Source organism: Phacochoerus africanus, chromosome 6, assembly GCF_016906955.1.
Source record: "Phacochoerus africanus isolate WHEZ1 chromosome 6, ROS_Pafr_v1, whole genome shotgun sequence".
Classification (NCBI taxonomy): domain Eukaryota; kingdom Metazoa; phylum Chordata; class Mammalia; order Artiodactyla; family Suidae; genus Phacochoerus; species Phacochoerus africanus.
In genome coordinates this window covers 94,604,464-94,617,835 of record NC_062549.1, presented here as the reverse complement: position 1 = coordinate 94,617,835, position 13,372 = coordinate 94,604,464, and the positions used below count along the sequence as shown (strand labels likewise).

At 37.0% G+C, this 13,372-nt stretch overlaps 1 protein-coding gene across 5 annotated transcripts in view; it reads right to left on the bottom strand.

The window, feature by feature from the left end:
- ASH1L (ASH1 like histone lysine methyltransferase) overlaps window positions 1–13,372 on the bottom strand; it is a 185,672-nt gene that overhangs the window by 114,705 nt on the left and 57,595 nt on the right. The window lies entirely within an intron of this gene.

Below are 13,372 nucleotides of genomic sequence, written 5' to 3'. Positions count from 1 at the left end.
GGTGGCATCTGGAGCTGCAGAGGAGGCAGTGGGAGGTGGAATAGGGGTCAGATCCCCGGAGATCGTTATTGGCAGCTTTGTACAGCAATTCCTGAGAAACTGAAACAATTGAGAGAGAGATGGCTTAGCTCACTTAGCTTCTGAGCCATTTTTCATTTCCTGAAAGTAATGGAGGCCAGCAGCATATTCTTAGGATATAACAGGAAACTAGAATAAAACTTCATTCTGGAGGATTCTCATTTTTCATTTTTATAAGTCTGTTTGAATTCCCTGTTCATCATACAGAGCAGAGCTGTTCTTAACAATTTTCTGTAAGGGGGAATAAAGTTGTAACCCTAAGATACAGATCTCTAGGGCTTGATAATCATTAGATCTAGACCTTTACTTCACTTAAAAAAACACTGCATACAGGAGCAGTAAGAAGATGAGGATACCTGAAAAAAACATTACCTAATGATGTGAAGCAACCAATTTTAAGACTGGAAAATGATGATATAAACTTATATGCAAGAGTTAACAACCTGTGAAAGATGTTTAAAAGCATGTTAAAACAGGCCTAATAGCAGAAATCACATGAAATCTGTAAACACTCTCTCTAATACTGCCATAAATAGCCTGTTTTATAAGTGCCATTATGCAGTTGGGTGGATGGGGAAGAACAAGATAATGCCTAGAGAACTAGCATGTCCACTTCAAAAGAGACCAATATATTTATGTTTCAAAACCTGAAATAGAATGCAATGCAGAGTGTAGTAATGTTAAGTACGTGAACTATGGAGTAAGGTATCCTGTGTTTGATTTCTGATTCTGTTATAAATCAAGCTATAAGACCTAGGTAAGTAAACATACTTGAATATTGGTTTAATAAAGCACTCAACTCACATGATTGTTCTGAGTTCCAAAATGAGATAATATACAAAATTCAATGGGTTTTTATAAGCATTATACTATTATATATAAAATGCTTCCCGGGGTTTATCACAGTATTTTTATTTATTTATTTACATTTATGGCCACACTCGCAGCATATGAAAGTTCCTGGGCCAGGGAATGAATCTGAGCTGCAGTTGCAACCTATGCTACAGCTGTGGCTATGCTGGATCCTTTTAACCCACTGTGCTGGGCCAGGGATTGAACCCACACCTCAGCAGCAACCCAAGCCCCTGTGGTTGGATTCTTAACCCACTGAACCACAGTGTGAACTCCTATTGTAGAATTTTTAGACCCTACTTAACAATGTCACTGACATGTATAGGCAACGATTCTGTATTACAATAAAATTAAAGAAGGACAAGGTCTTAAACCCAACCAGGAATTAGAACTAATCTAGAATACCAAGCAATTACCTTAAACATAAAGAAGTACTAGTAAAATAAGTACCTCTAATTAAGAAGTACTATTAAGATAGGTACTTCGAAGGTTGGTAGGTAACTGCAAGGTTGGCAAAAACTTCTTTGGAGTGAACCTTCTAATTCACTCTCTTCACCATAGCTTCTCCTGGGTTGGGATTATGCTCTGGATTACATCATTAAAATAAGATGTGCCCAAATGATGAGTCAGAACCAAAAAGTGTTTAGTTCTCTGTTCAGTGTTGTACCAAGGGAGAAAGCGGTTTTCTGCTTCCACTGTTTGGTTCTTTGGGTCTTCTAAATTATGGTCGATTACTCAGGGAATCACGGGTCATCAGTGATCATTTTAGATCTGCCTGGAGGGATATGTGAAGACTCTATGCTCCTCACAGGACAGGAGGTCTGTAGGTATTCCAATTTAAGGCAAACTGATGGCTCCTCAAAGAATATACACAGAGAACACACATAATTCTAAATATCAGAGAGTTCTCATCATTTTTTATTTCAATATAGTATAAAGCTGAATAATTGAGTACTCTAGAAGTAAACAAAGACTATAAATGGGGATTCCTCAATTCACTATTTGGTGGAAACCCTACTGAGTATTTCACCACTCAGATGATGGCTTTAGAAATGGATTAGAAATTCTACAGACATAGATGAAGGAAACAGAAGTCACAGATAAATCACAAAAGTATTTAAATAAAATTGGTCTTTAACATAAATTTAAGTTGATTACAAGTAAATTCTTTTTTTTTTCCAGTTGGAAATACAGAAGCCTTCATGTAAAAAAGAAGGCAGACTACTACTAAGGAGAGAAAAGGAAAATAGAGAATACCATTAATTGGGATAATAATTGGGAATTAAGAATTAAAAAGAAACTTGGAAATGTGAGGGAATCCTGGAAGTGGTTTTTTTTTTTTTAAATGATTTTTTTTTTTCCATTATAGCTGGTTTACAGTGTTCTGTCAATTTTCTACTATACAGCAAGGTGATCCAGTCACATATACACATATACATTCTTTTTTTCTCACATGATCATGCTCCATGGAAGTGGTTTTGATTGTAGAATCTCTGTTTTTTTAATCTGGCCATTAATCTGATGAGCTTTTAAAGGCAAAGACGGGTTTTGGAGAAATGTCTGTGTCGAATTGGACAAAAAGGAAGAAGATGGTACTTTTATAGCAAAATCTTAAGATGAAACCATGAAATCATGGATAAGAATGTGAGAAAGTTGAGAAAACAAAAAACAAAAAAATATATAACGACTTTAAAGGGGCAAGAATCTGGAAATCTTTTTGTATCATACACAAAAATTGGTGGAAACCAAGAAGCTGTTCTGAAGTTGATTTGTCACAAGAGATCTTGACTGATGTGTAGAGAAGAACAGAAACAAGCCTAAGGTTAAAAGAGAAATACTACATTTACAGATGCCTGGGTGTGAAGATAGAGTCATGTGGGCAAAGATTATCAGCATAAATAGAGAAAATTCCCACTGACAATAGTGTGGGGGAAAGGGAGAATCACAAACACTGGAGTAAAGGTTCAACCTAACTACTTCACTGAAGCCCTTAGGCTGGCTAAAAATCAAGAAATTTCCAAATGTAAAATAGCAAAAGAACATAGTGAATGAAACCAAAAGCTAGGTGGATAAAACATGCATTTCTTTAGTCTAAATCCACTATTAAAACTTTAATAACAATATAGTATAAGTATTGGTTACATCTATTGGGAGTTTACCATTAAAGACCCTAGAAACTAGGAAATAGTTTGAATGCGAAACTTGTTTGATATTTCTAATGCTATAAATATCTTTGGGTAAACTATGGCAAATCAGATTTGAGTATGCTAGATTTGGAAGGTGCAGTAACCAGTTCATAAATAATATACATTTATTTTAAAATAATGCATTTAAAACTAGTTTCTAACATTTAATTGCTCCTTCCCCCCAAAATTAGTTATGAAATTCCTCCTTTTATTATTTATGAGTCAAGACTACTGGCAATGTTTGTTAAACAGTGACTGAATCAAAAGTGGTTATAATTAAAATGGACACCATAGTAAAAAAATGTGAAAATACCAACTATGTGGAAATCTCTGATCAAGTTTTTTTGTTTATATATTCAAAGTTCTGAATCCTTTGCAATGATTCACAGATCATAAGGGCTCTAAAAGCTTCTTTTGAATGAGCTGAATGCTGAGATAAAAGCTGGTTCCATGATAAAAACAGCTGTTTCCAATTGTGGGAAATACATTTACTGAAAGCAATACATTTCATCTGACTCACCAATTAAATGCATTACAAGAGAGAATGATTCAGAGCCTGTATTGGTGATTTTGAAGCTAAAAAGTCTGTGTTTTTCTCCTTCCAATTAGGCTATTTCTCATACTGCCCAAATCAGATAATTCACTGAAATAGAATTTCACGGGAAATTCCCAGAACTGTACTAACCACCACAATAAATTTTCTGATTTCATCTCCACATGTTCACACTTCACTTATGAATGTATCTTCTACACCATCCTAGAGAAATTGTCAGAAATGAGAAAATTCTGATCAATGCTTACATTCTTCAGTTAAAAAGAAAATAATACTCAGTATACTGTGCTTCAACCATTATGCTTCCATAGTGAATATACTTTTTACAAACAAGAAAAGATTTAGCCCTAATTTACTTTTGGGGAAAAAAACAGTTCTCAATATTATATACACACACACACACATATGTATACTTATGTATGTGTGTATGTATATAAAAATTTGTTTTCATTCCAAAATTTGTAACTTGTAAATGCAAAATACTCCATGCTACTGCCCTCCCCATTTTTGAAATCAGGTTGCAGATTCTGGCACTTGCAGATAGCCATGAGCTGAAAATGCTGAAAAGCAAAGATGGAGTATATGACGTCCCAGGTCAGAAATTCTTCCTTCCCAGTCCTATTTCATGTCTACTTAAGAAAGATAATTAAATAGAATTAGTTATTAGAATGGGGTGAAACCAGAAAACTTGGCTTCATTTAAGTGTGTAATTTCACTATAACTTCATTTGCATCAAGCTGATTTTAGTCTGTTAATATATAACAACATAATAGAGCATATAATTTAAAAAATAAACTAAGTACCACATGCAGATCATTTATAAAACAGACGAGTTTTCTTTTTATTTATTTTTAACTTATTTTTTGGCCATGCCTGTGACATGCCTAAGTTCCCAGGCCAGCAGTGACAGTGTTGGATCCACCATCAATATTGAGGTGCCAGGGAACTCCACTTTTTAAAAAAGTTTTATGAGATTGGATTTGTTTAGTCCAAAACTGCTCAAGTGACTAAGGCAGTTTGATTCCCCACTTAGGAAAAAAGGAGGGAAAGTTTAAAGGTTTAAATACCCCGTTTCAGACTACAAAGGACCATCATTTCTGCCTGTGCCCTTGATCTGATGTCATGTATTTTCCTCAAATTTACATCAATATAATTTATCAAACATACCTGTTTTATTCCAACTAACACTTGTGATAAATCTACTCAATACAAATAGTGAAGAATACTTTTAATTTTTTCCGTAATCAGCAGTTTGAGATAGGTTTAGCTTGAGAATTAGTAACCTGATTTTTTAAAAAATTCATAATTTTAGAATCATTTTAAATTACAGAAAAGTTGCAAAAACAGTACAGAGCAAAAATCCTGACATATCCTTTACCCAACTTTCCCTAATGTCAATAATGTCTTGCAAAACTACAGTACATTTGTCAAAAATATAAAATTTAAATTCACGTAATTTTTTCACTGTTGTCCTTTTCTTCCTCCAAGGTACAATTCAGGGTATCACACTGAATTTTGTTGTCATGTTTCTTTAATTTCCTCTGATCTGTGACTGTTTCTCAATCTTGTTTTTCCAGGTCTTGATACACTTGAGGAATCCTGGCCAGGTATTTTGTACAATGTGCCCTTCCCTGCTTCCCTTTTTTTGATTATTTTCTTTAAGATTAAACTGGGAGGGAGTTCCCATCGCGGCTCAGTGGTACCAAACCCAACTAGTACCCATGAGGATGTGGGCTCGATCCCTGAGTTGAGGATCCCATGTTGCTGTGAGCTAAGGTGTAGGTCACAGACACAGCTTGGATCCTGCGTTGCTGTGACTGTGGTGTAGGCAGGCAGCTGCAGCTCTGATTCGCCCCCTAGCCTGGGAACTTCCGTATGCTGCTGGTGTGGCCCTAAAAAGACAAAAAAAAAAAATAAAAGATTAAACAGGGGTTATAGGTTTTAGGAAAGAATACCATAGGAATGAAGTTCCTTTCTAATCACATTATATCAGAAGGTACATATTATTATCAGGATTTATCATTGGTGAACTTATACTTGCACTCGATTTAAGATGCTTTCTGCTAGGCCTCTTTACTGTAAAGTTACTACTTTTCCCTTTCCATACTCTGTTCTTTGGAACTAGGTCACCAAGTCCAGCCCATATTTAAGAAGAGGGAAATTAATGACCTCCTTGAAGGGTATGGTTTACATATACTATTTACAATTCTTCAAGGATGATTTGTCCCTCGCCTCTATTTATTTATTTATATCCGCATGGACTAAAGGATATTTACCATAGTCTTTAGGATATAATCCAATAGTGTCATTATTAATTTTGTTTTTTAAACTGTTCCTGCTTTGGCCACTGGCTGTTTCAAGACAGGAATATCCCAAAGGTTACCGACAATTTTGTAATAAATGGTATAGTAAGTAGTTTTTTGGACATTTTAATAGAATACCAATGTATGTATAATAAATCTAGTTCCAAGTTACATATGGAAAAATTATCGGAGACGGAGAAGGTCAATTTAGGATACTATAGTTTAGTTATGCTTTTTTATACTTTAAGAAGGAAAACTATGTGACACTGAAACAATTGCAGATCGAGAAGATGAAATTATATCCTTGACAGAATACAAAATTATAAGGAAAGAGTAAATAATAAAACAGAACTGCTACAAGATTTAAAGTTTTAAGAATTTTAATTGTCTGTTTCCTCATTATTTCCCATTCCATTCCTTAACCCCTAGAAATCTAACAATTGCCACCATGAAAATTGCTCTTAGATCACAAAAGATAATTTGCCAAAGTAAAATTTCAGTCCTTACCTAAATGATCTCTGTAGCACCCTCAGGAAACCCAGTGTGTTCACCCTAAATATTACCATTCCTTCTCTTAATTCCTTTGCTTAAACAACCATTTATCTAAAAACTTTTATCTTTAGATGTGATTTCTCTTTTGAGTTACAGGTCCATACATTCCACTGAACAGCATGAGAAAACCCAAATCCATTTTCCATCTCCAATCTTCTTTTGCATACCACCTTTCACTTAATCACATCAACATTAACCAACTACCCAAGAGAGGTATCCTGGAGACATTCTAAAATATTCCCTCTTTTCTTTGCCTCTTATTTATTTATTCATTTATAATTTACTTTTCTTTTTTAGGACTCCAGTCGTAGCCTATGAAGTTTACAGACTAGGGGTCAAATCGGAGCTGTAGCTGCCAGGCTACACCACAGCAACGCCAGATATGAGCTGCATGTCTGCACCCTAACTACTGTTCACAGCAATCCTGGATCCTTAACCCAAGGAGCAAGGCCAGGGTTCAAACCCACGACCTCATGGATCCTAGTCGTGTTAGTTACTGCTGAGCCACCATGGGAACTCCTCTTTACCTCTTTTTGAAATCCATTTCTTCAGAATACTGTTTTCTCTATCACCACTTTAGTCCAAAACTTCCCATAATATTTTGTTGCAACTATACCCAAAATGGTCATTATCTTCTTTCTCTAATCCATCTATCACAGTGCTGTCAATATCATCTTAGCAAATCATTCTGCTTCAAAACCCTTAACTTCTCAATGCCTATAGGGCTAACTCCAAACTCCTTGGTATCTTACATAAACAAGAGAGGTTTTATGATTTGTCCACTGTCTATCTTTTATCTTTTCAGCCTCATCTCTTGGTCCCATATCAGATTCTTTACAGTTACCTAAGTACAGTATTATGTCTTCAAAACCCGAGAAAGCTTAGTTCTCCATAAGAAATAATCTTCACTCTATTGCTTGCACACTAAACTCAAAACATATTCCTGGCTCAAGTTAAGTCCCTTTCTCCTTTGCTCTCCAAAACACACTGTAAATATCTCAATTTTAGGAGCCATCAATAATTATTTGTATATATGTTTATGTAATTACTGAATTATATATTATTTGAAGGCAGAAATCTTATTCCTTATGTTTGTATTCCTTGTACCTGACAACCAACAGACACAAAATAATTGCTGAAGGGACAGTTAATAGTCAAGATTAAAAAATCAAATACATAAAGGTTTGACTAAACAAAAGAAGTTCTGACTTTCAAAGTGATCAAAGTAAAAGATATCCCATGATTTAATACTTTTTTTCTTATTATTTTTCCCTAACTAAATATCTTTTTTTTTTTCCATCTGGCTTTATGGTAAAGGTAAAGACAATAGGTAAGACAATTTTTATGTCTATCTGAAAAAAATTCCCTTTAGAAAATAAGACATATTTCTATATACTTATCAAAAGAATAACTGCGGGAGTTCTCATGGTGGAGCAGCAGAAACGAATTTGACTAGGAACCAGGAGGTTGCAGTTCCATCCCTGGCCTTACCCAGTGGGTTAAGGGTCCGGTGTTGCCATGGGCTGTGGTGTAGGTCGCAGATGTGGCTCGGATCTGGTGTTGCTGTGGCTCCAGTGTAGATCGGTAGCTATAGCTCCCATTAGACCCCTAGCCTGGGAACCTCCAGATGCCATGAGTGCAGCCCTAAAAAGACGAAAGACAAAAAAAAAAAAAAAGGAGTAACTGTGAAGAAGACTCAAGAGATTCCAAGGTACAGACCAATTAGCAAAAGAATTAAGACTTGTGATATAATAAAAAATACTGTTCTTTGTCTCTGATTCCTAGCACAGAGCTTCAAAAAGCCTTGGTTTTTCTGAGTGACAGCAATGTCTTTATTATGCCAAGGAGGTAACTTAAGGTGAACCCTGAGATTCTTTCAAGAGGGGAGCTAGTCACTAGAAAGACCAACCACAAGATTAGAGGATTGAAACTCTAAGCCAAGTCTACAAACAGCAGAGGTAAACCAGGGACTGAATTCAATCACACTGCCAATGATTTAATCAATCACACCTATATAACGAAGCCCCTATCAAAACTCTAGACACAAAGGCCTGGTGAAGCTTCTCTGTTGGTGAACACAATGATATGCTAGAAGGATGAAACACCTAGATTCCACAAACAGAGCATGGAAGCTCTGAGTCTCCTTTCCCAACACCTCAGTTATTGCCCTATGCACCTCTTCAGTTCCTGATCTGTACCCTTTATAAGAAAACTGTAATTGTAATGACAGTGGTTTCAATAAATTCTGTAAGCCATTCTACCAAATTACAAAACTAGGGTTGTGAGAGGCCCTAAATTTGTAGCAGACTGGGCAGAAGTGTGGGTGGACTGGGAACACTGACACTTGCAGCTGGCATCTTAAATGAGGGCAGTCCTCAAAGAACTTTGCCCTTAACTTGCAGGGTCATCTTTGAGTCCAGGTAGTTAGTATCAGAATTGATTTAAATTGTAGGATACCAAGTTGGTGAAAGAGAACTGGTGTCAAAACAGTGACTTCAGAGGTCTTTAAATGTTTCTGTACATTATTTTTTTAAAGGGAAAAAAGACAATGTGCTATTCATAAAGCAGATATTTTTGCAAATGTTAGATTCCCTATCTCATTCCCTGAGGACTCTGAAATCAGACACAGATTTATCCTTTCCACCCGACTCCTACAAATGGCCTCTAGAGTGACTTTAATGTCCATGTGGCTGATACATTTGATAACATTCAACAACTAACCTTCACCTCAATTTCCCCACTTGCAGCAAGCTCCTTCTCACAGCTCAAGTTAGGGACCTCAAACTTAAATGTTCCTTGGAGCAAGATAAACTGCTTTAAACAGCTGAAATGGGCCAGATATAACACACAACAGGAAACTGTGAGAACCAAGGCAAAAGGAAAAATGTATGCCCCAACTAAAGGCTCAGTGGGGAGCTGCCACTCCTGAGACCCACCAGTGATGTCATCAAGGAAGTATGGATTGTTATCAGATGTTGATTTCTTTTCAAAGAAAAGAAGAATTCTGCATAGAATTCCAGATTTTTAAATTTTTGAAAAACTTTTTTCGGAGTTCCCGTGGTGGCGCAGTGGTTAACGAATCCGACTAGGAACCACGAGGTTGCGGGTTCAGTCCCTGCCCTTGCTCAGTGGGTTAACGATCCGACGTTGCCGTGAGCTGTGGTGTAGGTTGCAGACGCGGCTCAGATCCCGTGTTGCTGTGGCTCTGGCGTAGGCCGGTGGCTACAGCTCCGATTCGACCCCTAGCCTGGGAACCTCCATATGCCACAAGAGCGGCCCAAAGAAATAGCAAAAAGACAAAAATAAATAAATAAATAATAAAATAAAATAAAAAAACAAAAAAACTTTTTTCTTTTTATGACCTCACTTGCGGCATATGGAACTTCCAGGGCCAGGGGTCAAGTCACAGCTTCAACTGTAGGCTATGCCACAGCTGGCAACTGAGTCTCTGACCTACGCCCCAGCTTGTGGCAATGCTGGATTCTTAACCCACTGAGCAAGGCCAGAGATGGAACCTGCATCCTCACACAGATAACATTGTCAGGTCCTTAACCTGCTGAACCACAATGGTAACTCCTAGCAGTTACTTTTTAAAAAAACTATAGAAATCATCACAAACTATCACATATAAACCAAAGGGTGACAAGTTTTTATTTATTTATTTGGCTTTTTAGGGCCGTACCCGTGGCACATGAAAGTTCCCAGGCTAGGAGTCAAATTAGAGCTACAGCTGCCAGCCTACACCACAGCCGCAGCAATGAGGGATCCAAGCAGCATCTGCAACCTTTATCACAGCTCACAGCAAGGCCAGATGCTCACCCTGCTGAGCAAGGCCAGGGATTGAACTTGCATCCTCATGGATACTAGTTGGGCTCGTTACTGCTAAGCCACAATGGGAACTACTGTTTATTTGGTTTTTCTTAAGTGGCCGCATTCGAGGCATATGGAAATGCCCAGGCCACGGATTAAATCTGAGACTTAGCTGTGACTTATATAGACTTCCACAGCAGCAAGGCTAGATCCTTTAGCCCACTGCGCCAGGCCGAGGATCCAACCCCCACCTCCGCAGTGACCTGAGCTACTGCAGGTGCATTCTTTTTGTTTGTTTTTGCTTTTTAGGGCCGTATACTCAGCATATGGAGGTTCCCAGGCTAGGGGTCGAATCAGAGCTACAGCTGCTGGCCTATACTACAGCCATATCAAGACAGGATCTGAGCTGCATCTGCACCCTACATCGAAGCTCAAGGCAATGCCAGATCCTTAATCTACTGAGGGAGGCCAGGGATCAAACCCACAACCTCATGGTTCCTAGTTGGATTCGTTTCTGCTGCGCCATGATGGGAACTCCCTGCAGTCACATTCTTAACCCCCTGCGTCACTGGGGGAACTTCAGCTGTCTTTGCTATTTTTTGGTTGCACCCATGCCATGTGGAAGTTCTTGGGCCAGGGATTGAACCTGTGCCACAGCAGTGATAGCCAGATCCTTAACCTGCTGTGCCACAAAGGAACTCCAAAGGCTGTCAGCTTTTAACCACTACTTTAAATACTGAAGTTCCTCAAAGCTTTCCAAGGCTCTCTCTTTTTCCTTAATCTATATCCTCTCTAGGGAAATATCATCACTCTTATGATGATAGACAGTTGAATAAAGGATTCATGAAATGTATGGTCTTTTATTTTAGTGTTTCTATAGAGTGAAATAGCTCTACACACAACTGATAAATAGAACACCATAGTAACATGGAAGGTGTATGAGTTCATACATGATTTTTGAGAGTACATCAACATCTTGAAGCACCAAGTTAGCAGCTCAACAAAGAATACATAACAAACTAAATGTAGTAAACCACCGAGCAATGCAGTTCTATTCAGAATGCCCATTCATCTCATATTCTTCTTGGCTCCCACTGGTCACAGATTTTCCTACAAGTTCTCATTGTATGGTTCCCACAATCTTCATGCAAAAGAAACAAATAATGACAAGTAACCAGAACTAGCTATATCTAGGATCACTTCATCTACCTGTCAATGATACACATTTGTGTCTACAACTGAGCAGCTTCAACCCTTCTTTATATTCCCTTCTATCAAGCTACCTTCATCTTTTCCTAAAAAGTACTATGTCTGTGGTAGTATTTATTTATTAAACAGTTTAACATGTATTTTTAACTGCTACTATTGGTATTTTCTAGAATTACTGTTTTTCTTGGTGCTCTGGTTACAAAGTTTCACAGATTTTGAGAATCTATTGCCAACTCATACCTTTTTGAGAAACCCTTTTATTTTTAGTGAGTAATACTGCCAAAGTTTTTCAAAACCTCATAGTAAATGCCCTTTTCCCTAGTCCAAACATGTCTCCTGAGCTCCAGAACTATATACCTAAATGCCTGCTCAACATCTCCACTTGAATTTTCTAAAGGCATCTCCACTTTATTTTCATACATAGCAGACTTGTGCTCTCCCGAAATTGCTCTTCCTCCAGTTTTCTCCATATCAGGGCACAGCACCACAGATCTCTATGTTCATGCTTAACTATCATCTGCAACTGTTTACCAATTGGTTTCCCTATAACAATTTTTTCCTCTACAATTCAATGTTCATACATGGGTCAGAATGATCCAAAATTGCAAATCTAAAATCAATACTTCTTTAACATACGGTCTGGCTTCTTTCTTTCACCAAAACTGTCTCATTATTCTCCCTTTTCTATTCTCTCTCCTACCACAATGAACCTTCTGACTTCTACTGCCACCCTCTAGATGTAAGCTCCTTTCCTTTTCAGTATTTTCAAATGCGCTCTTCACCCAATCCTCAGCTTGAGAAGCTTAGTGGTTTTCGCCTGCTTTAATTTTAACATTTTAAGCTTGGTCTATAATTCATAACTCTGAATAGGTAACCCTCTCCTTGTAGTTATCTACCCTTATACTATTACATTAATTAATTTGATAGCATTTTCCTCAATTATGCCATTACTTATGTGCTTACCACTCTACAGTTTATCTTCCTTCACTCACCTGAAAGTTAGTAAGGACAGATAACATATCTTAACTCTCTACAATATACCAGTGACTAGAAGAATGCTTGATGGTTTGGAATTCAATAAATACATGAATAAGTGAATGAATGAATAAATGAGGTTCTGTTTACTCAGCTAATTACTGCTCATTCTTCAGGTAACAGTCTAGAGTCACTTTCTCAGGGAAACCTTGCTAAGTTGGGCCCCCATTTCATACTCACATAGAACCCTATACTTTCTTTTTTAAATATATATATATATACCACTTTTACTACACTTACTTACTGCATAACTTTTTTGTTTATTACCCATGTCCTCCAAAATTAAGTTCTATGAGAACAATGAATTTGAGTGCCTTGTTCCTTATTATATCACAGGGCCCACAAAATAGAATTTTTGGCAGATGATATTCATTAAGTGTTGATTACATTTTGTCAAAAAATTTGCTGCATGAACCTAATTAGAGTTTAGGATTATTTTCCTCTTTATTATATTGTTAAAAACTAAAGAATACTTAGTTTCTCCACTAAGATAGCTTTTATTTTTCAAAAGTTCATAAATAATTAAAATCAGGAGCAAAAATTCTTCTTTGAGGGGTTTATCATTTCCTCTAATGCACAAGCTTTTAATCTTTTGGGGGGAAAGCACAGTTGTGTGCTTACTATGTACAAATCATTTTAATTTAAACACTATAATCTCATTTACTGCTTATAGTAACTCTACTAATCCCATTTTACAGGAAGGGATAGAGAGGCTTAGAAAGTTTACTTGGAGAATCTGATGAAATATATATGGCTCACACAAGCATACATATACATAATTTTACTTACAACAT